The sequence below is a fragment of the Mastigoproctus giganteus genome, chromosome 5, assembly GCF_048544385.1.
Source record: "Mastigoproctus giganteus isolate SK-2022 chromosome 5, ASM4854438v1, whole genome shotgun sequence".
Classification (NCBI taxonomy): domain Eukaryota; kingdom Metazoa; phylum Arthropoda; class Arachnida; order Uropygi; family Thelyphonidae; genus Mastigoproctus; species Mastigoproctus giganteus.
Genome location: NC_143579.1, coordinates 152,048,974 through 152,075,247, shown reverse-complemented (window position 1 = coordinate 152,075,247; position 26,274 = coordinate 152,048,974). Strand labels below are relative to the sequence as shown.

The 26,274-nt window shown below is 37.2% G+C and overlaps 1 protein-coding gene across 2 annotated transcripts in view; it reads right to left on the bottom strand.

Moving 5' to 3' along the window:
- Nucleotides 1-26,274, bottom strand: part of Osbp (oxysterol binding protein) — a 494,514-nt gene that overhangs the window by 341,403 nt on the left and 126,837 nt on the right. The gene's annotated exons all lie outside the window — the stretch shown is intronic.

The window sequence follows — 26,274 nt, the reverse complement described above, 5'->3', positions numbered from 1 at the left end:
GCAAAATACTACAGGTAACACAAGATGTTATTTAATTTCTTATATTACTTAAAGTCTAGATTTAGTTTGCCAAAGTTTGAAAACACCACCATGGGATCTATCTTGCTTATTTTTAGGTTTAGGCTATTTGTTATCTGGAACTTCTAAATATCACCAAATAATGCAAAAATGCAAACATACATAGCATCAGCCAAAGGGAAGGGGGGAAAAAATTTCCCTATCACCTGTCCATCCATCCTTTCTAACAGTCTAGTCATTTGCTGAATTTGTTTGTCCCAATAAAGCTAATTTCTGCATATCTATACTACAATCATCCTCCTCAATTTGAATTTATGCCACCTCATGCGTGCAGACTAAACAAGAGAAAGGAAGCCAGCAAAACTGAGCTTGCTCAATCCATTCAAAGCAACTTTAATACATCAATTACACATTACAAGTGCCCAACATCCAGAAACTGCTATTTGCAGAACTAAGTTTCTCTTATAAGTGCACTTTTTCATTCACATCACTAATTTTGTTGCTCTTCTCTGCCGATAACAACAGATTTACATTGATACTAAAATGAGGTCTTCAAACCATTATATAGTATAAAATCTCATCCTAGGCTATCCTAGGATGAGATTTTATCCTAGGTTTAACAGGTTATCCTAGCAGCCTGTCTGCACTGGTCAGAGACTTTCATGTTTGAATGCACATTTGCCCCCAGTCATTTTCATCCTCCAATATCCTCAATAGGGTACCACGCGGTTCGTATGTTATTCTGGTATTGCTGCTACCTATAAGCAATACATCATTCGTCAAAATTAAACTTCAATTGCCATTACTCAGCCCACCTGCTAAATTTTTCTAGATCTTGTTGCAACAGCACACCCCAATTACTGTCATTAAGTACCTGCCAACCTTCATATCATCTGCAAACTTAGATTTTATGCTGCCTTCATCAATATCATTACCAAACAGAAAAAAACAAAACAGGTTCGGCACCAAACCCTGTGGAACTCCACTAATAACATTAGTCCATAAAGAGCAGTGTCCATTAATAAATGCTCTGTCTTCTCCTTACTCAACCATTCCTTTATCCATAGCAATAAGTTGCCCTTAATGCCATACCACTCCAATTTGTACAGCAGTCTTTTATGTGCAACAGTGTCAAACAATTTCCTGAAATCCAAGTGTCAAGATTATTTTTTTCATCCAGTTCCTTTTTCAATTCAACTTTGTCTCTGCACCACAGTATTCAATCAGATGGCCAGATAAGGCTGCCCCTTAAAAATGCATGCAGTTACTGCAGAATGACCACATTAATTCTTAAACAAGTGAACCTATAATTTTCCCTGAAAAAGAAGTCAAGCTAACAGGTCTGTAATTACTCATGACACCCTTTGATGCTCCTTTGTGAAATGGGGATACATTGACACATCTCTTGTCCACAGACTTCCCCTGAATCCAAAGATGCTCTCATAATTATGGCTAAGGGTTGCTTACCTTCTTTGCTGCCTCCCTTAATATAACTGGATAGAACAGAACCACCAGAAATGCCCTTTTTATGTTTAGCTTCATAATTTCTCTTCCACTTTCCTCTCAGTTCTCACAAAATCATTTAGTCCCTGTTAGAGTTTAATAAACTTCCGGTATCCCCTTCCCTAAAGAATTCTTCATGCATGAATATAGATGCAAAATACCTATTCAGTTTGTCAGCAACCTGGGAATGATCATCAACAGTTAAACCATCAATATCAAGTAGACAACTGTGATTCATCCCCCTTCCTTCTAGTGTTTACATAAGTAGTCTCAGCTTTTTTTTCTATTCATCCTTTTCCAAAGATTTTAATAATCTGCCCTGGCTTGCCTAACCTCATTTGTGACTTGAATGCAGATAGTTTATATGTACCATAGGCTTCCGCATCACCCAATAATTTATATGCATCTCGTGCATGTTTCTTCTCTGCTATGAGTCTCTTAGTTTATCTAACATTCATTTAGGTCTAAGCCTCAAACAGTATTTCTAGTTGGTATAAAAAGCCTAGTACCTTTTTCAATTACTTCCCTGAATGCATTTAGAATTTGCTGTTGGTAACATTATCAGTTGGTTCCACTAGATACAATATAAAACTGCCTGAGACCACTGTAGTCACCTTTACAAAGCAGATGCCCTTCCCTTTGCCCTTGACAGTAGTTACATCTTTAAATAAATCTCACATCAATACACTGTGTTCACTGTCACCTAGCATGTCTTTGATCTGTAAATTCTAAGTGCACAAAGGGCTACTGCTGATAATCAGAACAAGAGTATGCCTCTCTAAAATGCTCGTGTAGAAAACAATTATATGAAACAAATCCAAAAATGGCTTACTGATGACGTGATGTCTGAAAAGTTAGCACCCCCACCATTATGAGACATTCTATATTATTCTAAATTATTGGTCCACTCTTTTTACCTGTATAGTTGTTCACTGTGATCATCGCATTACATTTCTTTTTAAAAAGTTTATTAACACGTAAAAGGCCCCTAGCCAGAAAGTGGCAAATCCGCTATTATATTACAAATTATATATACAAATCCGCTATGTATAATATAATATACATATTATATTATATACAGATGATGTACAGTTTCATATGAATCGCAATGTCATAAAGTGAAATCAACATATAATATGCCCAGACAATAAATCACATCACATATTAGAATCAGACAAAAATATAAATTGTGGCACAAGGAACCACAAGTCAAGGATATGGCACAGTGAGCCATATGACATGAATAAGACCAAATGTGACACAAGGTGCCACTGATCTTATGAAGTCAACGTGAGATGAAGACAAATAACAGTATGGTCACAAGAAACTACATAAATTGTCCGATAAGATTATCCTGTTTGATAAGTAACTACAAGGTCAATTGCAGTTTATTTCAGCATTTTAAACTGTCACACAGAATTCATGCCAATAGTCTATAAGCCTTCTACTATTCTTTCCTCAGATTCAAGCAACACTGATCATCTCCAGAATAATTTCTTGGAAAATTTTTGAAAAGCCTGAAAATTTTGTTCAGTCTTAATTAATTGAGCCTTACGGCCCCCAGTCAGATGAGAAAGATTAGGACTAACACATAAAAATTCCTTTCTGAGATCCAAGTACTCATGACAATAATACAAAACATGACTACATGTCTCCAGAGCCTTACAGTAACACTGCGACCTTTCCAAAACACCCAGCTGATTCAACTTTGCTAGAAATGAGCCATGATCGGTTAATAAAAACATAGTTTGTAGATTAGGCACAAACTATTTTTCTACCAGAACATCAACAACAGAGGGAAAGAACCTATGAGTTACTTCACCTTCATTTGATTTAGTCCATCTATGATTCCAGAGTAATTAAGGTATCAAAGATTCGCTTGGCCTCATTCTCAGGATTATTAGCCAAATCCAACTGAAGGTTACAAATAATAAAAGGAGTTCAACGCCAAATGTTGAAAGTCATTCTGTAAATCAGAAAGAGGTCAATTGGCATTTTCCTTGTGGCAACCTGTAGCACATCGGTGGAGACAGTTCTAAGAACTAGAGCCATCTTCAGGAGCATCAGCCTCTGAATGATATACAGTTTTCTACATATTTTTTTTTTAAATTAGCATGGTCTATCCAAGCTGAGATACCATAAGAAACAATAGGAAAAAAACCAGTCATAAAGAAGAGGGTGCCCTACTTCTCACACTCCAATCCTTCCTATCATATAAACAAACTTTGTAACCTTTTCAGATAGAAAACTGATATGAGTGTCAAATCTAACACCTCTGTCTATGAATACTCCAAGATATTCAATTTTCTTAATTGACTTTAAACTAGCACAACCAATTAGCACGAGGTTCCCTACAAACAGATAGGTTCCCCTTTAACAACAACATTTTTGTTTTTGACTTAGATATTGTTAATTAATGGAAGTCAACACCAAGCACTCAGATCTTTTATTATTCATTAAATCACTGTTCAGTTCGTAGCTGTGAAGAGCCTTCCATTAAGATTACCAAGTCATCTGCATATGCAACCATACGAACATGACTATATTCCTTCTATAACCAATCCTCTAATACCAATTTCCACATTAGTGACCCAAAAACAAATCCCTGCAGACATCCTTGAACAGCACATGGGAGCATTTTGCGAGCGAAGCATCAATAACACACTGTCCCAAGAGATATTTTCAAAAGCCCCTTCAAAATCAATGAAAATGCCAAGAACATATTTAGCATTTGAATCTCTAATCAATTTAACCACAGATTTTAAAGCATCCTCTGAACCATGACCAGGAGTAAAGCCATATTGTTTATTTGAGAGTGCCAAATTTTCTTGCATATACTGCAATATTCGCTGGGAAAGCATGCATTCATAAACCTTGCCCAAACCCGGAAGAAGAGTAATTGGATGATAAGAAGAGGGCTCAGTTTTAGGTTTTTCAGGTGACTTTAAAATGATCTTAAGAAGAGAATCCTTTCAAGGCGAGGGAAAAATTCCTTCAAGCAGGCATTTGTTGAAAACAAGAAGATGCTCAGGAAACAGTTTGAAGAAATGCTTAACTTCCCCTTCAATTAGGTTCATACCAGGACACATGTTATTATGAAATTTTTCTAACAGTTAAATTAAGATCCTCCATTGAAATGTTCCTCTTGAATATCGCTAACACAACTACAACCTAACCGATCAGTACTATCAGAATGCTCCACCTCATCCATATAATGATGGTGATCAAGTACAGTCAATTCCGGTTATTTGGGACACATTGGGACTAGTGCATTTTGTCCCGATTAAGCGGCTGCCCCAATTATACGAAGTTACACATAAATAATTAAAAATACAGCTTTCCGAATGATTTTCATTATTATCAAATTACATTACAATGGACTCATCACAGTAAAATACCATTCACTATATGATATGGTAAGTGCCGGTCATTGTGATCACATTTGTGAATTGAATTTTAATTCTATTAAATAGCAAAAATAGGAGGAATATTACCCACAGGCTATAAAAGTAAAGATATAAGTACAAAATTACACTTTATTACCTTACCAATTAAAAAATTAAATGATAAATGAAAATTGGAAGAATATTTTAAACAGGTTAGCAAAATAAAAAAATAAATTTACATTACATGCATAGCTTAATTAATACATACTGTAATATGTACATACTAACTAGATGATGTTTCTGTTTACTGACATTTGGGGGGGAGAGGTTAAAATTTAAAACAGTAAAAAAAGATAAGCAATTAATAACAAAGAACACGGCACACACAAATCACAAGTAACACGATACGCACAAGTCAGAACGGAGTAACAAGTTTCAAAACTGAAAAAATAGGAATGAAGAGAAGATGCTGAAAATTTATTTTTTATATAATTGAAGATTTCATGGAAGTGTAAACACATTTCACCACAATAACAAACACCCACAGAATTCCAGGTGTCGATATTATCACAAATTCAATAAGATCAAGTTTACTATCTGTTCATAATAGATTGCACTAACAGAAAAGCCCAATAAATCGAAAACTGCTAAGTGTTTAATGGCTGTGACCTCCAGAAATACGACCAGACAATGTAGTATGGTCGGAGACAATCATATGGTAATCTCGAGTGCTGCGGTCTCCTGCCCCGATTAAACAGCATGATGTCCCAATTAAGTGAAGTAAACCCCGACTATTTTCTCGATTGAGTTCTGTTCTTTAAGATTTGTCCCAAATAAACGGTGTCCTGATAAACCGCTGGCCCAAATAACCAGACTCCACTGTATAACATTAATACTGCCCAGCCAATCAAGAGTTTCAGAATCTCCACAACACATACAACTTATCACAACCCGAGATGGCCTTAATTTGTGCAAACACATCTTATAAACAATATCCCATGGATCCTTATTACCAGTTGTTTGCCCTAAGTTTATCCATGCATCAAATTTCCTTTTAACTATTAAATCGGTGTATTTTCTTTTGGTCAACTTATACTCAGTTTTCAAACTAGCAGTAGATTTTTTATTATCTATCCCACAATTTCTGACATTGGAACTTCTTACATGCCCTTTGACCACCCTCCAGAGATCAGTAAGATCAGAGGACCACCACTGCATAGGAGAATGTTCATTTTGCATTAATTTCATTGACTCTCTTGAGGCATCAAACAACTTCTGTTGTAATAACTGAACCAAATCAAATGCATTAATCCTATCCAACTCAGCTAATGACATTTCACCAAAAACTGTCTTAACAAATCTGTCAAACTTAGCCCAGTCAGCGTGCTTGATTGATATTATTTGATATTTATTACTTAAAGCAGTCCCAACCAACCAATGGCACCCCACTGTCAGTTACACATAATTTAGCAGTACTCTTATATACTTCCTCTCCTGTTTGATGACAAATATTTGAAATTGTAATGAATGAGGCTCAATAAATCTACTTCTAGCACAGCCGAAATTGAAAATAATCGATCTGTGGTCCCTGTTAATCCAATCTGGTTTAACTTGCCAATAAGATAAAATTGAAGGCCATACTATTGGCTAACATTACATCCATGTCAGAATCACAATTAATAGTCCAGAACGTCGTTCATTATCAGGCTTATTAATGATCTCAAGTTTAGATGAGGATATCAGTGGAGAATGAAAGAGACCTGGGGGTAATTGTGCAGTCAGATTGAAATTTTCTGAGCAGTGCAGACAGGCTTACAGAGTAGGTCACGGGGTCTTGTCAATGATATAAAGGAATTTTGCAAGCAGGGATAAGGAGGTGTTATCCCTTTGTATAGGGCAATGATCAGGCCACACCTTGAGTACTGTATACAGGTCTGGAAGCCTCATTTTAGGAAAGATGTAGAGTTGCCAGAACGAGTACAGAGAAGGGCAACAAGACTGGTGAATGGAACAAAGGGGGGTTCTCTTACGAAGAAAAGCTTAAGTTCCGCAAATTGCATCTTCTGGAGACTCAGCACCTGCGAGGCAATCTGATTGAGGTGTATAAGGCCTTCAATAGATTGGGATTCTTCCTCTTGCTCAGATTACAAACCTGGAGGGGGGTGGGCACAGATTCAAACTGAGGATAGATAGTTGTAGAATAAATAGCGGAAGTTTGCCTTTAGCCAGCAGGTAGCTGATTGCTGGAACAAACTTCCATCTGTTCTTGTGGATTGTTTGTTATTTGGTTTTTAGGAGCATTACCAACTAAGGTCATATTGCTCCGGGGATATGCCGGGGATACAGACGGTCATTCCCTGACCATCTGTATCCTCCGTATTTGGTGGTCACAGGCTCGAACCACAGTCTAATCACTGCACTGCTGCTCCTGCCCACCACCTGGCTATGGAGGCACCTGTTGTTGTGGAAATTGATAGCTTAAATAAATTCATTTGGAATGAATGGATCAGTGAAATGGGAAGTTTTTTTTTTTTTTTTTTTTGGCTGATAATGTATAAGCTTGCTTTCTTGCATCGTGTGCCTTTACTAATGCTAATGAGCTCTTCCAATAACCTGCCTCTGACATCTGTAAATCTATAATGACATAAAAGATTTTTAGCATTTGAATCCAGACAGATACTCACTTTTCTGCCTTTCAATCTGAATAATGGCTCTTCCAAATAGCTAAGAAAGCAATGAAGATCAGCAACAGTTATTATTTGATTTCTTTTTTTTTTTTTTTTTTTTATTTAGGAGCATTAGCAACTAAGGCCATATTGCTCCGGGGATATGCAGTGGTCATTCCCTGACCTTTCCGCATCCTCCGTATTTGGTGGTCACAGGCTTGAACTCTGGTCTGATCAAGAAGCGTGTGCTATGCACTGCTGCTCCTGCCCACCTGGCTACAGAGGCGCCATCAGCATCAGGCTGACAGTACATAGATATAATGAAAAATTGTCCCCAACTAGATTCAATGCCAACACAGACTGCATGCAAAGTACATAAGGAACAATTCTGGTCACAACCAGTTCAGAGCTGAAGACAATTCCAATAGAGTTGGGATATCCAGTTAGCTGATCCCTATAAACATAGGGTTCCTGAACACAAACAATGTTAATCCTTTCATGATCATAAACTAATCTTAGTTCATCTACAGATTTTGCACTTTGTGCATTAATTTGGAGAACCTTGAGTTCACCATACACATTATTTCTATGGATATGAGTAATATTGCTCATTACCGCAAAGTGCAGAATATGTTCTTTCCTTAGTAACTTTCTGTGCAAATATGTATTCATAACACTTCTTATCTCTAACTGAATGAGCAGCAGACCTATTATTCTAACTACAATTGGAACAACACTGAGGCTTGTTCTTATTTTAACAGAGTTTAAAATTATGACTGCAAAAATCAGCTTATCATTTCTACACGTCGTAGAAGTGTGCTCAAACTTCTGAAAATAATAATATAACCAAATGAAATTCCTTAAACCTGTAGGACATCAATCCAATAAAGATTCATGTTTGTTTATCAAGAAACTTTAACTCCACAGGATATTTCCAAGATCTGGTTAATTTCATTTTTGTTTTCCTTAGAAAAACATTTTCACCTCATTGCTGACATCACCTTTGCATAGACCTATATGTATTAGGTTTCTTTCATATAACTCATTAAGTAGGTCTTCTTTATGTGTCCTTCATTACATCGTATAATATTATTTTCAAACCAAGTTTCTTAAGCTTAGTGAAATTAAATCTCAATTTTTTTAAATTCATTTCCTAATTTCCTTAAGCTCCTTGTTAGACTCAGTCTCAATCGCAATACCCTTTTGAGGTAGTCTGCATTCTCCTTATTCATACCCTTTTAAGCAAATTTTCCATGATTTTAGAGACACTCTTTTCTATATCCATGCTAGACTTAAGTTTAGAATCATGCTCAGGCTCCATCAGAAGTATATTTTTAGAACTAACTTTATTTTATGCTTTCGTCTGCTGACGAGGCTAGTAGGAGCCAAACGTGTTCAAAGCTGCTAAGTGGATTTTTCTTATTTATTGATTTGAAATTATTGTTTTTCTAAAACTTTTGATTTAAATTTAATAGTATAGCATTATTTTGTGATTTTCTGATTAATCTGGTGTATTTATTCTTTACTCGGCATTGTAATTGCATAAAAGTATCGGTAAGGGTATCAAATCCACATGTTACAAGTTGCAACACCGCTGAACGAGAAGTTTTTTAGCCATATTTAGCCGCTTTATTGAATATTTTTTATATCAAATTATTTTCTGTAAGTAGCTTATAGACCTAGTAAGGATCGTTAGTTTACTCTGAATTGAGACAGCTAGATTTGAAAGTTCATTAATACTTAAGTGTCTGTAGATTTGCCATTCAAAACTTGTCGCCTTTGTCATAGATAGTGTTAGTATAGTATAGTATAGGTTATAATATTGTCAGTTGATCGGTAGAATCTATTAAACTTGTTGAACTTCGTTGTCAATTAAACTGTACTTTTAACTAAATACATATAACGACTTAGATTACAAACGTAACATAATTAATTAATACATAACTGATACGGAAGTTATATAAAAGGAACTCGTCGATAATTAATACTTGACACTGAAATATATATATATACCGTTATAACTGTGTTGGGATACAAGTTTAGGGTTATAATTTTAAACTGAAATTGAAATTTTATTGAAATTAATAGAAATCATCACTCAGACCAGAGCAGCAAAGCAAAAGGCTCAAGCTAATGGCAGTACTGTGGCTCAGAGGAGAACTGAAAGGGGAGGGGAGTTGCCTTCTGAATCACAGCATTTTAAAATGCACTGCTTGCATGAAGTTTGTGGAGCATTCCGGTACGGGACATAATATTGCCATGGGGGGTGTCGTGTGTGCGGGATGCAAGGAGTGTATCGAAATCATGCAACAACTCAGTGTTGTTATGGGCTTATATGAGAGCTTGAAGGACAGGGTGGATGCCCTTGAAGGAACTAAATTGAGGGGCCCATCAAGCTCTCAGCTGCCCACGTCAATGCCAGAGCTTGCACTTGGTCATCATGGAACACAGCAGCAACCCCCAAGGCAGAATGCGCTGGTCCCACAGGAACTAGTAGTTGTTGGCGACTATTGTCAGGGAAACGGGGAACATGCTTTGTAAAAAGGATAGATGGAACAGGACCAGGGTATGTCAGCCAGGAACAAAGGTTGATGACGTTGCAGAGCGGATATCATCTTTTAAGGGCATAAAAGGTGATATAGTTGTACACGTTGGCACTAATGATATCAAGAGTAGGAGACCGGCAGAATTACTTAACAAGTACAGGTCACTGTTGAAAAAAAGCCGTGAATTAGGGTTCAATTTGAAAGTGTCTGCAATTCTGCCCAGACACGATAGGAGGGAGTATATGATAAGAGCCTTGTCGATCAATTCAGCCCTGGAAAGGCTGTGCAAAGCTTTTTTTCAGCCTGGACTGCCCTTGTTAACAGGAGAGACTGATTCTACAGGGATGGTATACACTTAAATAGAAAGGTTGCAAGAATATTTGCTAATGCTATCGAGGCAGTGTTAGGTGGGTCAGAAAACTGCTAGATTGGGGGGAGACAAAGACTAATGGATTAACAGTAGCCACTGGCAGAAGTGAAAGAGATTCATGCACTGCTTCTATTGGAATGAGCAGAAACCTGGAAAACAAGATGCAGGATATTTCAGAGACTGCTGGGATTCATTGCAGTACAAGTAAACACATGGGTTGTTGGTTGGTTGGTTATTTGGTTTTTAGGAGCATTAGCAACTAAGGCCATATTACTCCGGGAATATGCGGTGGTCATACCCTGACCTTTCAGCATCCTCCGTATTTGGTGGTGACGGGCTCGAACCCCGGTCTAATCAAGAAGCGTGTGCAACGCACTGTTGCTCCTTCCCACCTGGCTACGGAGGCGCCTACATGGGTTGTGTTAGGGTAGCTAAGAATAGAAACAGGTGCCTGTATACCTGCGTGCACACCAATGCTAGGAGTTTAGTAAATAAATTTGATGAATTTGAGGTATTGCTCAAAACATCAAAGACAGATATTGTTGGGATTTCAGAGATGTGGTGTCACACAAATATGAGGGGGTATATGAATGCAGAACTGGAATTTGGGAAGTACAACGTCTACAGAAAGGATAGATAGATAGACAGGATAGGAAGGGAGGAAGGGTTATGCTATTTGTTAAGAAACACACAAAATCCAAGGAAGTGAAGCCAGTCGACATCGCTGGATAGTGCAGTGTCGAGTCAGTTTGGTGTGACATAAGCATTGGGAGTAGGAGTGTGCTATAGGCCTAATGACTCTGATGAGTATATTAAGAAACTGTACAGGGAAATAGAGTGGGCCAGTAAATCAGAGAGTCTTATAATGGGGGATTTTAATTTCCCAGATATTGACTGAAATTTGTTTGTTGGTCACTCACACACTAGCAAGGCTTTTGTGCATTTATTGGATGATTGCTTTCTACATCAGCATGTTCGGGAGGCAACTAGAGGGAGTAATACTCTTGATTTGATTATCAGTAGTGATTCTTCATGCATTAAGAATCTGCAGATAAATGAACCACTAGGTGGCAGTGATCACAGTGTGCTGAAGTGGGATTTACTCAAAGAGGTAACTACCATTAGGGGGGTAAAGGGAAGGGTTACTGCTTTCGTAAAGGTGACTACGATGGACTGAGACAGTATTTAAATTCTATACAGTGGGACCAACTGATGATGTTACCAACAGCAAATTCAAAATGGGAAACATTCAAAGAACTAATCTTGGAAGCTACTAGGCTTTACATACCAACTAAGAAATATTGTTCAAGGTTTAGGCCTAAATGGATGTCAGATGAACTAATGAGACATATGGCAGAGAAGAAAAATGCATGGGATACATACAAATTAACAGTGTGACACAGAAGCCTATGATAGATACAAGTTGATCTGTAACCAAGTTACAAAGGAGGTTAGGAAGGCGAAAGCAGATTACAAGAAATCTTTGGCAAGGGATGCAAAGAAAAACAGCAAACAGTTCTTTACTTATGTAAACTCTAGAAGGAAGGGGATGAATCAGATTGGTCAACTGTTGATGATCCTGCTAAGGTAGCTAACAAACTGAATGAATATTTTGCATCGCCATTCACACATGAGTAGTTATTCAGCAAGGGGAATGCCAGAGGTGTATTCAACTCTGCCAGTAAGCTAGAGAATCTTGTAATAACTGAGAGTAAAGTGGAGAAGAAATTGTTGAAGATAAACACAAGAAAGGCACCTGGTGTGGATGGGATCTATCCAGTTATATATTGAAGGAGGCAGCAAAGGAAGTAAGCAAACCCTTAGCCATAATTATGAGAGCTTCCTTGGACTCAGGGGAGGTACCCACAGACTGGAGATGTGCAAATGTGACCCCAATTCACAAAGGAGGATCAAAGGCTGACAAGTAATTATAGACCTATGAGTTTAACTTCTGTTCCAGGAAAATTAAAAGGAGGCACTGGTTAAAGAAGCACTGCAGGATTATCTAGACAAGACTTCAGTTATAGCTCGGACACAGCATGGTTTTGTTAAGGGGAAGTCTTGCCTGACCAATTGGATACTATGATGCAGTCACAAAAGAACTGGATGCAAGGAATAACTTTGATATTATATACTTGGATCTTAGAAAGGCTTTTGATACTGTTGCACATGGAAGACTGCTGCACAAATTGGAGCAGTTTGGCATTGGAGGCAAATTGCTGCTTTGGATAAAGAGGTGGTTGAGGGGGAGAAGACAGAGTGGTAATCAATGGACACTGGTCTCATCGTGGACTAATGTTATTAGTGGAGTCCCTCAGGGTTCAGTGTTGGGCCCATTATTGTTTTCTGTATTTATAAATGATATTGATGATGGTATATCAAGTTTAATGTCCAAGTCTGCAGACGATACGAAGGTTGGCAGGGTTGTCAAGGACACTACTGACACAATGCTGCTGCAACAGGATCTGGAAAGGTTGAGCAGATGGGCTGAGAGGTGGCAAATGAAGTTTAACATTGACAAATGTAAAGTACTACATATGGGAAACAGCAACCCCAGAGCAACGTATCAACTCTGTGGTACTACACTGACAGTGGTAGAGAATGAAAAGGACCTGGGGGTGGTTGTGCAGGCAGATATTAAGTTCTCTGAGCAGTGCAGATGGGCTGCAAGAGTAGCTCATGGTGTATTGTCAATGATATATAGGAATTTTTCTAGCAGGGATAAGGAGGTGATTATTCCCTTGTATAAGGCAATGGTCAGGCCACACCTAGAGTGGGCAACAAGATTAGTGAATGGAACAAAGGGGTGCTCTTATGAAGAAAGGCTTAAGTTTTGCAAATTACAGTGTCTGGAGACTAGGCACCAGTGAGGTGATCTGATAGAGGTGTATAAAGCCTTGAATGGTTTGAGCATGCTCAATGCTGATGGGATTCTTCCTCTTGCTCAGAATAATCACCTGAGAGGGCATAAATTCAAATTGAGGAAAGACAGATGTAGGATAGACATGCGGAAATTTGCCTTTAGCCAGCGGGTGGTTGGTTGGTGGAACAGACTTCCATCCCTTTTCGTGGAAGTTGATAGCCTAAATAAGTTTAAGGCTCAGCTGGACAGGTATTTCGAACAAACAGAAGGGTGAAGTGGAAGTGTTTTTTTTTTTTTTTTTTTGGCTGATGCTGCATAAGCTTGCTTTCTTGCATCAAATGCCTCTACTAATGCTAATTTCTAAGCCTATTATTCTGCTTTGCATAGCTGTCATAATTAGTTACGTTATCCTTCTAATTTTCCTTTTTAACAACCTCACTGTATAGCTTGCCAATAACACCACACACCCGTAATTATTGCTATTTATTCAGTTGGTGACCCTTGTAAACATCTATTTGTCTCTTTCAAGCATTCATTATCTATTCCCAATTTCAAAGTCAAACTTTCCAGATAACCCCATTTAGCCAAAATTTAAAGGACAGCATCATTATTGATTCCATGTTCTTTATCAAACAAAAATTTCTCTAACCTTCTTCTCATACATGTAATGACAACATTGATTGGTTGATTATGGAAATTGTAAAGCGCTTGTTCCTGTTTATTTTGGTTATCCAGTCCATTTCTATCACACAACTGTGAATCTATTAAATCTGGTTCATAATCCAGTTCATTTTCTACTAAATCTTGCAACTGATTTTCAGAAGCATGTGAGGCATACTGATGTCTGTCAGCACTAAAGTTGACAGAATTATTAAATCTGTCAATATCATCAACTGGATTCATATATTTACTGTCAATGTTTAAATCCATTTCGATACTGCTGTTGACTTGTCTCATTTCTTCATTATTATCCGTAAATACTCTACTTTATCGTTTAATACAGTCAGATTTTCCTTACATTTATTGCTCCTTCTCAAAACAGGAGATTTTCTCTTAACCAAAGTAAGAGTGACCACAGAGCTTTCTTCTTCATCACAACAAACACATCTACCACTTCTTGTCATAATATAATTCTCAGGGGGTTCTGCTTCTTAAGGAAGCAGAGCTATCGACATCCAAGTCACATTCCTACGCCCAGCCAGAAATAGCCATAGCCCAAACAACACAGTCTTCATTGTTCAACAGAAGGAGGGTACTGTCAAAATTGCTCGATACTGTCAAATTTGGCCCCTTCACTCTTTAGCTTATTACTGTGCTTTAAGACTTTCTTAAATATCTTATGGGAACTCTTACTATCAGAATTTGAAAAACCGTCACTGTCTTCCAGAGGTTCATTAAAAAACCCATTCACTGTATTTACCTCATCATTACTTACAAAAGGAGCAATCTTGGGGAGCTTTTGAATTTTAACAGTGGATTTCCTATTTGTTTTGTTACCTTCCCCCTGACAGTATCTTTGTTATCACTCATTTTATTCATTAACGTGATTATTAATCAAAATTCAATTACAATACGCAATGCCACTACAGTTTACAAAAATAACTTCTTTTAAGTTCAACTATATTCCCTCAGATTTAAACCCTTACACACAGAACAGTAAGGTCATTCTCTTAATAAAGGTCCTCCAGTATCTAAACATCATGATGTTATATAATAGCCAGATAAAATTTTAAATGTTTATGCTATGCTGTAGCATAGACAAACAATCAATGTTTCAACTGGCAAAATAAACTTGTGTCTGTAAGTTAAGTTAAATTCTACCTGATATCGTGAAAAAACACTCAACCCTACTACACTGTAACTTCATTAGCAATATGATCACCAAGAAAATCAAATAACTCATTTTAATATCACATTTTCAATATAAAATTCGGGATCACATAATAACTGCGTTTAGCATACACAGCCACTGGATGGACTGCCTTAAATTTTATATTTCTTAAGGCATAATTCTCCAATTCTCCTGTCTTTTCTGTACACATTTCAATTCTGCATGTCTCTAACATCCCTACAATGTCTGCATCTGATGACTAAACCAGAACTTCAAATTCATCAGATTTATTTACTGTGATCCAACAGTAGTGTACACATAAGTATATGTTGTTGTTGTTATTTGGTTTTTAGGAGCATTAGCAACTAAGGCCATATTGCTCCGGGATATGCGGTGGTCATTCCCTGACCTTTCTGCATCCTCCGTATTTGGTGGTGACGGGCTCGAACCCCGGTCTAATCAAGAAGCGTGTGCTATGCACTGCTGCTCCTTCCCACCTGGCTACGGAGGCGCCTATAAGTATATGTGAACTTATTTTTGCTTTTACTAACCACACAACAATCCACGCATTAAGTTGTCTCATGATGACCACCCAGTAGGCCTTGTTTCCCACTAACATGAGCTTTTTGCTTTGCTGCTCTTGTTTGAGTCACATGATGCTAGTCTAAATTTAATTAAAAATTACCACATGAACTAAGATGTAAACCTATGACAACATATGCTATTACCAGATTTTGTTATGATAGTAAGTGTGCTACACTATTACATTTCTAAACAGAATTTGCCCTTCTGATTTTTTTGCTAAAATTTATGCCAACAGTATTCCAACCTATTTGATTTAAATAAGTTGGCATACTTCTTCACTACGATTACCACTATGATGCACTGCACTACAAGTTACTAATTAAGAGATACAATTTTAGCACCAAATTCACTGATAACAAAGGATATATGAATATGAATATTAAATCATAACTTACTAAATTGAAAGATGAATTTAAAATTACCTAACAAATGTGATTAGGACTGTTAAAACCTATTTACTTTACACAATTTAGTACGTTAAATAAAAAAACAGAAAAAATTTTCAAAAAAACTTATCCATTTTCAAAAGCTCAAAAATTCTTTGACTGCATGGTTCATGGCCCACACACAAAACTTTTTTCCATATTTGATTTGAAATATTTGAGTTTACTGTTAAAATTGGAAATACATATTACAAGTGACATTTTAAGATTTCTAAATTATATGTCTGCCTGAACAAGTGCTATTTTTCTCAAATGAGAAAGTTGTTCTCACTTCTTCAGTTATGTTTAAAAAAGTAGAATCTGTACTTCACTTGAAATAAGAATAAAAAGAAATACAATGGCTGTAGGGTGAAAAGATGTACTCACAGCCAGCTGTTCATAGTTAAACATATAAACTAAAAGTGAATATCACTTTCTTTTCTTTTTTTTTTTTTTTTTTTTTTCAAATAAAATCAGTTTGTTTCAGAAGTATAGAAATGATGTTTTTAGAATAAACCAAAAGGAATAACTTTCCCACTCAGAAAACATTAGCTGATTATGCAGACCTTTTTTAATTTAGAAATTTTAAAATAATAAATGGTAATATTTAGTCCACTTTCAACAAATTCAAAATTTTCGAATATAACAAATAAAGATGGCAAATATCCTAAACCTAAAAACAATCACACCTACACCTAAAAATAATGAAACAGACGTGTGTGTGTGTGTGTGTGTGTGTGTGTGTGTGTGTGTGTGTGTGTGTGTGTGTGTGTGTGTGTGTGTGTGTGTGTGTGGGGGTGTGTGGGTTGCAAATGGGCACATTCTGTTTTGAGTAAAAAATACATTACAGTTTTTGCAATCACACACACTTATATATTTTTTGAAGACTAACACAACTGAAAAAATTTATAGCCAATTCATTTTCAGCCAGAAGATATGTACTGAAATTGTTTTTTGTATAGGTAACAGCTATTTCTGAAATAAGAACTCACAGAATCAAAAACTTGCACACAAATTATAACAAACGCAAGAAATCTGAATCAGGTGTCTACTTCTCAACTGTATTATACTGATAGATTCAAACTTCATTTGTGAAATAATACTCTTCTATATATTCTCTTCTCATTAAATTTAATTTTCAAACCTAAAAAAAAAAAAATTAAAACCAAAATCAAACCAAAACACAAAACTAAAAAAAAACTCAAACCAACAACACAAAGCTAATAAAAACACAAAAATGCAGGTTACTTTGTTTAAGAATTTGTTAATATGTGGAGACATTTTGATTGCTTAGTTGTATAATAATTAATAATAATAATAAAAAACCATCAATTAATTCAGAATTTTTTTTAAGCAACCCACAAGCACAATAGATATTAGAACTTGTGGATTTAGTACCATGAATGAGATGAAGGTTGAGAAGAGGAAAGAAAATACTCCTTGACATTAGACTTGAATTTCTCTAGATTATAATTTTCAGGAAATAAACATGTAGTTAGGTTTTTCTAGAAAGCAAAGTTGAAGGAATAAATGAGGAATAAGGAAAGTAGGTGCTCAGAGTCTGAAGCCGGATGGAAAAAGCAAGCTGAGTGGTAGCACCATGTGTTCAGACTGTTTTGAAGGGGAGAGCGGGAATTATAGAAGCCAATATCTAAAAAAAAGGCATACAGCAGAAACAGAACATCTATGAGACAGAATGGAGAGGCTCTTAGAGAGGAGTTGTTTAGCCTAACTGTCCTCTTTTGAATGGAATCTAGAAGCCTGGAAAAGGTTTTGGGAAGCACTGCCCCAAATGTGGGAACAATATAGTATGGTATAGTGGATTTGTGATTTGTACAGAGTAAACAGCTGTTTGGAAGAAAAATAACACTGATGCCAAAAGAGAAAACGCAGTTTTTTAGATGCAGAGGAAACAATATTGATGACGAATTTATGCCAAGAGAGTTTAGAAGACAAGGTAATCCCCAATAGCAATGTGTGATCTTTCTAAAAATCAGTGTCATCAAAGATAAGCATAACAGCAGAAGAATCCTTTTTGCAAGATATAACACAGGACTCAGTTTTAGGATTGAAATCAACTAAGTTATCATTGCCACACTGGAGAATTACCTGGAGAAGATCAGCATTTAAGAAACTGGTAGTGGATATTTGAGAAGTTGAAGCTGTAAGTGCAGGGGAGGGGTTTCTGAAATTGGAAGGTGAAATGCAATGTGTTGTCATCAGCAAAACTATGAACTGTGGTCAATGGAAGGTCATTAATATACAACAGGAAAAGAGTGGGCAAAAGAACTGAACCTTGGGACACATCTCCAGTAGGGGAGAAGTTAGAAGGCAGAGGACAATCTACCATCACCTGCAGTGAGTGCTCAGAGAAAAAATGGATACCCAATTACAAAAAAACAGTTGGAAAACAATAAGATGGAAACTTATTTAGAAGACCTTTATTAGCATCAGTTGCGGCATATGATGTAAGAAATAAAGCTTATACATCAGCCAAAAAAAAAAAAAAAAAAAACCTTCCCATTTCACCCATCTGGTCATTCCAAATGTTTGTCTAGTTCAGCCTTAAATTTATTTAAGCTATCAACTAACACAACAGATGGAAGTCTGTTCCAGCAATCAACTACCCGCTGGCTAAAGGCAAACTTCTGCACATCTATTATTCTATAACTGTCTTTCCTCAGTTTGATTCTATGCCCCCTCAGGTTCTTAGACTGAGCAAACAGAAGTATCCTGTCAGCATTGAGCATGCTCAAACCATTCTATGAGGCCTTATACACCTCGATCAGATCACCACATAGGTGATCTGATCAAGGTGTATAGTCATCAGATGCTGCAACTTGCAGAACTTAAGCCTTTCTTCGTAAGCACACCCCATTGTTCCTCTCACCAATCTTGTTGCCCTTCTCTGTACTCGTTCTAGCAACTCTATATCCTTCCTAAAATGAGGCCTCCAGACCTATATACAGTACACAAAGTGTGGCCAGACAATTGCCTTATACAAAGGGATAATCACCTCCTTGTGTTTGATGGCAAAATTCCTATATATCATTGACAAAACTTGATGACCTGCTCTCGCAGCCTGTCTGCACTGTCCAGAGAACTTCATATCTGTTTGCACAATTACCCCCAGATCTTTGTCATTCTCTACCACCCTGAGTGTAATAACAAATGGTTGGTACATCTCTCTCTCTTGGGTTACTGCTACCCATATGCAGTATTTTGCATTTGTCAAACTTCAATTGCCACTTCTCAGCCCATCTGCCTAACTTTTATAGATCCTTTTGCAGTAGCATACTGTCATTAACAACCCTGCCAACCTTTGTATCATCTGCAAACTTGGGCATTAAGCCTGATATACCTTCATTGATAAATACACAAAACAACAATGGGCCAAGCATTGAACCTTCGGGGACTCTGCTAATAACGTTAGTCCATGTAGAGCAGTGTCCATTTATTACCACTCTCTGCCGTCTCCCACTCAACCATCCCTTCATCCATCGCAGTAACTTGCCCTTAATGCCAAACTGTTCCAATTTGTACAGCAGTCTTCCATGTGCAACAGTATCAAAAGCTTTCCTGAAATCCAAGTACATGATATAAAATTTAGTTTTTGCATTCAGTTCATTTGTAACCACATTGCAGTATCCAATCAGATTGGTCAGACAAGACTTTCCCTTTAAACCCATGATATATCTAAACTATTACTGTTGTCTTTTTTTTTTTTATGAAAACCCCAAACACGAAAGGTATCAAAACCTATAGTACTTAGTACCGTGCATGGGTTGAAGGAGGAGTAAGGGGGGGGGGAGCCGGAAACTTTGCTCTAGAGACTAAACATGGGTTTCACCACTTCAAGCCTCCAATAAGCAAAGTGGTGGTATTTCACCGGTTGATGAAAGTCATCTACCACCTACTGTCTGTGTGATTCTGTACAACCTCCTTAACCAGTGAGTCCGTTATTTTCCCAGGAACAGAAGTTAAACTACAGGTCTATAATTATTTGTGTCTCCCTCTGAACCACCTTTGTGAATTGAGATACATTTGTACATCTCCAGTCTATGGTGAACTCCCCGAATCTCAGGATGCTCTCATAATTATGGCTAAGGGTTTGCTTACTTCCCTTGCTGCCTCCATTATAACCGGATGGATTCCATCTGCCCAAGATGCCTTTTTTTATGTTTAACTTCAACAATTTCTCCTCCATTTGCTCTCAATTACTACAAAATCACTTATCTCCCTGTTAGAGTTTGATAAACTCTTACAAGAAGATAAGTGAATAACTCCTCATGTGTGAATGTAGATGCAAAATACTCATTCAATTTATCAGCTACTTGAGCAGGATCATCAATAGTCGAACCATCTATGTTAATTGGACCAATCTGATTCATCCTCTTCCTTCTAGAGTTTACATAAGTAAAAAACTCTTTGCTGTTTTTCTTTGCGTCCTTTACCAAAGATTTGTGGTAATCTGCCTTTGCCTGCCTTACCTCCTTTGTGACTTCATTACAGACTAGCTTATATCTGCCATAGGCTTCTGTGTTGCCTGATGATTTGTATGCATCTCATGTATTTACTTTTCTGCAACAAGCCTTCATTAATTCATCCGACAACCATTTAGGCCTGAACCCTGAACAGTATTTCTTAGTTGGTACGAAAAGCCTAGTAGCCTCCAAGATTAAGTCCCCGAGAAGGCTTCCCATTTATAATTCATCATCAGTTGATCCCACTGTATAGAATTTAAAAACTGCCTGAGACCACTGTAGTCACTTTTACGAAAACAAAAACCCTTCCCTTTATCCTTGATGGTAGTTACATCTTTCAGTAAATCCCACATCAGTAACCTAGTGGTTTCTTTATCTGCAAAGTCTTACTGCATGATTAATCACTGCTGATAATCAGATCAAGGGTATTACTCCCTCTGGTTGCCTCTTGAACATGTTGCTGTAGAAAACAATCCTCTAATAAATCCACAAAAGCCTTGCTAGCGTGCGAGTGACAAAATCACAAGTTCCAGTCAATATCTAGAAAGTTAAAATCACCAATTACAAAAGATTCTGATTTGTTGGCCCATTTTATTTCTCTGCACAACTGTTCATTGCACTCATCAGAGTCATTAGGCCTATAACATACTCCTACTCTCATTTTCTGTTTCCCCCGTGTTTATGTCACACCAAACAGACTCAACATTGCACTGTCTACCCTTGTCAACTGGATTCACTTCCTTAAATTTTATGTTTTTAACTAACAGAATAGCCCCTCCTCACTTCCTACCATGTCTGTCATTTCTGTACTCCCCAAATTCTAATTCTGTACTGCTTATATCTGTGTGACACCGTATCTCTGATATCCCAACAATACCTGCCTTTGATGCCTTGATCAGCACTTCAAATTCATAAATTTTATTTACTATACTTCTAGCATTAGTGTATATGCAAGTGTACATGCACTTGTTCTTACTCTTAGTAACCCTAACACATCCCATGTATTTACTTGTTCCATGATGACTCCCAGCAGCTCTTGAAGTCCCCAGCAACTTGCTCTCTAAGCTGCTGCTCATTACAATAGAAGCAGTGCAAGAATCACTTTCGCCTCTGCCTGTGGCCACCGTTAATCTTTTGGTATGTGTATCCCCCAATCTAGCATTTTTCTGACCAACCTAACACTGCCTCGATGGCATCAGCAAATATTCTTACACCCTTTCCATTTAAGTATATCTCATCCCTGTAGAAGCAATCTCTCCTGTTAGCAAGCACAGACTGCACGGAAAAAAATTCTACCCCGTTAGCCTTGCACAATCTCTCCAAGGCTGAACTGTTGGACAAGGCTCTCATCATATACTCCCTCCTATCATATCTGGCGGAAACTTTCAAATTTAACCCTAACTCACGACTTTTTTCCAGCGTTGACCTATACTTGTTAAGTGAATCTGCAGATCTATTACTCTTAAAGTCATTAGTGCCAATATGTACAACAATATCGCCTTTATGTGCCTTTAAAAGATAATATCTGATCGACAACGTCATCAACTTTTGCTCCTGGGACAATATTTATCCCAGGAGCTGTCTCTCTGGATATAAGCAAATTTCCAAGCTGATGGAAAAACACTGGCGGAATAAGAAAGTGAAACAAATGTGACAAAAGACGGGAATAAGCTCATGAGTATAGGTTATCAAGACAACGGTAGAAATAGAGTGGCAGACAAAAAAACTGCATCAGCATAAAAAAAGTAACATTTGTAGTGAAATATATAAGAGAATGTTGGGTCATTCCATGTCAAGTGCCCTAGGGGTCCCTGCTCAACCATCTTCAATTTTGTTGAAACTTGGTGTGGATGTTTAAACAGGTTTCAAACGAAGCTGTGCAAAATTTCAGTTCAAAATATATGTTTGAGGCACCAGCACATTTTTTGTGGAGGTCACTTGTGTTATGCAGAATAAATCCCAAAAAATTTCAAAGTTTTAAGTGTCACTGTTGCACAACGGTGAGAGGTAGTTTTTTTTTTTTTTGGTAGTTGTTGGCGCATAGGCTTCTGTGGCTATAATGCACCTTCCAAGGTTTTTTGCAGTACTTTGATCCAAGCCCGAGGCGGGAATCGAACTGTGACCTTTGGGTTGCCAGGCAGGCACTTTACCCACCCGGCTAGCCCGGTCGGCGGTGAAAGGTAGTGCTCTGAAACTTGGTATACCTAGTTAACTTTTGGCAGAGAATGCAAGACTTTTGGTGTCCAGGCTCAAAAACCATCACATTTTTTTACAATGCGGTCTAAAACTGGCACCAAAAATTTGTCACAACAAAATTAAGCAAGACTTTTGAAAGTCATAACTTTGAAATAAAAACCTTTGGTACCTTATTGGACATTCCACTTATCAACTGCATGAATTCAGCCTAACTAATATAAGCCCTTATACTTGTTTTCTGGCTGAGATATTTTCCTTCAAAGATAGATTCAAAATTTGAAAGTCAAATTTGGCCTATCTTAAGTGGCAAATATCTTAATACCTTCAAATCTCTCGTTTTTGTCACCACTGAAAAGAGCAGAATTTCAGATAAAAAGATTATGGTTTATCTGTTTTGTGTCTTTGCACTTAAGGCTTTAAACTTAAGCCTAACATCAAGTAGTTTTATGTACCGTATTGTTATTTTGTGAGATCTTTTTTGTTGCAGACCACTTCCTTAATCTTGCCTAATGTTTAGAATAATCTAGAAATAAAGTATATTCTAGAAGAACACCCAAGAATTCCAGAACATTCCAGATCATGTATTAATGATCTTGGTAAAATACCTTCCACCATTCTCAACACGCTCCATTCAATGCCTCCTGTGGTCTTCCGTCAAAAGGATGTCAGAAGGATTTTGACGAATCTCAATGGTAAGAAAGCTCCTGATGGTATTTCTTCACTTGTTCTCAAAACCTGTGCTACTGAACTTACTCCTGTTCTTTGCTGCCTTTTTTCACTTTCTTATACCAAAGGTGTTTTTCCTTCTGCCTTCGAAATTTGCTCATATCCAGCCAGTTCCTAAAAAGGGTGACCAGTCCCTCCCATCCAATTATCGTCCCATTGCAATTACTTCTACTCTTTCTAAAGTAATGGAGAAATCAATTAACTGCCAACTCTTAAACTACCTAGAAACCTTCCGTTTAATCAATGATCACCAGTATGAATTCCATCAATGTCAATCCATTGGCGATATTCTGGCTTATGTTACCCATTCATGGACAAATTCAATGGAAAAGTTTGGTGAAACACAAGCAGTTGCTCTTGACATCTCAAAGGCTATCGATCATGTTTGGAATAAAGGTCTTCTAAATAAGCTTCCATCTTATGGTTTGCAAACTGTTATTTGTAATTGGTTATCCAATTTTCTCTCTGATCGCTCACTGAGGGTGATGGTAGATGGCTCTCTTTCTTCTAACTTCTCCACTAATGCTGGAGTCCTCCAAGGTTCATTTCTTTCCCCCACTCTTCCTCTTGTATATTAATGATCTTCTTCCATTGACTGGAAATCCTATCCACAGTTTTGCCGATGATAGCACACTGCATTCCACTTTCCATTTTGAGAAACCTTGTCCTGCTCAATCAGCTTCAACTTCTCGAAAATCTGCTGCCAATTCCTTAAATGCCGATCTCCAGGTAATTCTCCAGTGGGGCAAAGACAACTTAGTTGATTTCAATCCTTATAAAATGCAGTCCTGTCTTATATCTCGCAAAAAGGATTCTTCTGCTCCTATGCTTATCTTTGGTGACACTCCGATTTCTAGGCAAAATGATATATCTCTTTTGGGGATTACCCTGACTTCTAATCTCTCTTGGCACTAGCACATTACAAATATTGCTTTGTCTGCATCTAAAAAACTTGGTTTTCTATTTCGCTCTCGGCGTTACTTTTCCTCCAAACAGCTGTTCACTCTGTACAAATTGCAAATCCACCCTACTATGGAATATTGTTTTCACATCTGGGGCGGTGCCCCCAAAACCTTTCTCAGGCTTCTAGATTCCATTCAGAAGTGGGCAATTAGGTTAATTAATGATTCCTATTTAACAGAGTCTCTCCACTCTTTGTCTCATAGACGTACTGTTTCTGCTGCATGCCTTTTCAACAGATAGCAGTTCTTCTGAATTGGCTTCTATAATTCCAGCTCTCTCTCTTTCAAAATAGTCCAAACACGTGCCGCCACCAGCCAACATCCATTTACTGTCCAACTTCAAACTCACAGAACCAACTTTTCATCTTCCTCGTTTATTCATTCAACTGCCATCTTATGGAACAGCCTTCCTTCATATGTATTTCCTGAAAATTAGTCTACAGAAGTTCAAGTCTAATGTCAACAAATATCTTCTTTCGTCTTCTGAACCTCTTACCCAAGCATGGTACTAAGTACTATAGATTCTAATACCTCTCGTGTTTGGGGTTTTCATAAAAAAAAAAAAAAAAATCTAGAATATTCTTGAATTCCAAAAAAAAAAAAAACTGATGAACATTCTAGAACTCTGGAATATTCTAGAATCATACAAAAAAAGTATAAATAGCTGATATTTGAACCATGCTGTTATTAATGTGTTTTATCTTCATTATGAACAGTTTGTTTATTTTGTTCCTCTATTTTTTATTGTTTGACTGTAATAAAGTTAATTAAGTTTTCATTGCTTACAGAAACGTCCACTTATTAGTCAGCATGAAAGCCATGGAATTAAAAGATTTTGCTGGAGATTAGCTGGACTCATGCACCATCAATCATATAGATAATTTATGTCATGTACTATCCTATACATGCAAAATGGGGTTAAAATTATTTAAAGAATTTGAATTTGAAAAATAAAAGCTGACAGGTCAACGTTGTGCATTAAAACTGTGTGAAGAAAATACAATTTTTCTACATCATGAAGCTTTGCTTTTGACAAAATTTGAATTTTTGCAGCGTTCAGGTTGCAATCCTTTTCAGAAGAAAACTCATATGATGAAGAAAAGTTTACAACCAATTGATTTGTCAATGGCAGACTACCTGAAAGACCTAACAAAGGTAGACATAAAACCAGGCCAGAAGCTGTGCCCATCATGCCGAAGAGAGCCTAACAGTTGAAAAGCAGCAACAGGCACATCAACTTCATCTGGATCAGACCATGATGACAAAATGCATGTGACTGAAAGCTTGAAAACAAGATTGATGGCTATTGGTATTTCTCCTCTGAAATTTCAGCAAATGGTTAAGAGAGACTCACAAGGAAAGCAAGTAAAGTACAAGATGTTGCCGGTAAAATTGCATCTATTGGTGGCTTGGATCCAAATGACATCATGGAGCGAAGTGCAAGTAATCAGTGTGGAAAATGCTTACATTAAAATGAGCTACTGAAAGAATTGAAAGAAAAGTTGATGGTATCAAGTCATTCAGAAATACTTCAAATATTAACACTACCGCCAGTTAGTTGGTCTATAAAGAAAACAGGGAAGAGTTGTGTTTCAGAAAGAATGGTCAAGAAAGCTAGAAAACCTAAAGCAGAAGAAGGAATCATGGCCATACCTGTAAAAAAGCTTTCTGAGCAAGTAAAGCAAAAGGTGATGGAATTTTTTGAAGATGATGAAT